Source organism: Arachis ipaensis, chromosome B03 (assembly GCF_000816755.2).
Source record: "Arachis ipaensis cultivar K30076 chromosome B03, Araip1.1, whole genome shotgun sequence".
NCBI classification, from domain to species: domain Eukaryota; kingdom Viridiplantae; phylum Streptophyta; class Magnoliopsida; order Fabales; family Fabaceae; genus Arachis; species Arachis ipaensis.
In genome coordinates, this window is record NC_029787.2 from 125442264 (window position 1) to 125443336 (window position 1073).

Below are 1073 nucleotides of genomic sequence, written 5' to 3' on the forward strand. Positions count from 1 at the left end.
ATAAAATTTGTACTAAATATGATAATTTACAATTTAAATCTTATTATAATTTTATATTTTATGTATTTAATTTATTTTTTTAATTTCACAAAAAAATCTATTTTTTCTGTCTTGTTAATAAATGACTTAATTAAATTCTTTAAATTTATGAGAATGGACACTTTGCCACTTATTGTGGTTTTGTTTGGATAGAATGCCAATGCATTAAAATTGGCACGTTGTTGGTGCACAATAGCTACTTGCATGTTTGTAGTAAGGTAATCAATCAATTGGTGACATTTCCTTTAACTATATATAAAAGGGATTAAAATAAGATGATCCAGAAGTTAGGATATTGGGCATTATTAATGGATTAATGGGTACATATTATCTACACAGGAGAAAGGAAAACCATAATTTGGTAGTTCCACCTAAAAGAGCTACCTAATTATTTAAGTCACAGAAGAAATCATATTTAAAACAAGGGAATATTTTTTGGTAAGGAGTGAAATTAACCGAATTGTAACTGAATTGTTAAAAAAAAAATATGCATTATATATGATGCTTTTATTTTTTCAATATATTTTTTACCCCAACTTTTTTTCACTATATTATTACTCTAAAACAATCCTTCTATACGCAGTGAAATGAGGAGAATTAGCTTCTTGATGCAAATAACATCAAACCAAATATTAGCGGAATGTCAATTATCCCAAACAATTTGCGGCTAATATAATTTATTTTTTTATTTGAGTAATGTTATATGACTAGAATAAAAAGATTTTTTTAAATAAAATATTCAAACATAAAATTATTTTTATTTTTTATAAAAGTTATTAATTTTTTAAAAAAAAAATGATAGTTCAAACTAGTCCAATAGAGTCACCAAAAAAAAACTAGTCCAACATGCGTTAGGAATTTCTGTTTTTAATTTTCTTTTAGGTTTTAACAGGAAGAGAGGAAAGAAGGTAGGTGAAAATAAAAATGGGAAAAAGTGTGTAGGGTAGGGGGCGTGTGGCCTGAACTTATCCACAAATGCCAGCTAGGAAATGGCGTGTGTTGGAGCTGACTCAGCCTCTCCATGACCCAACACT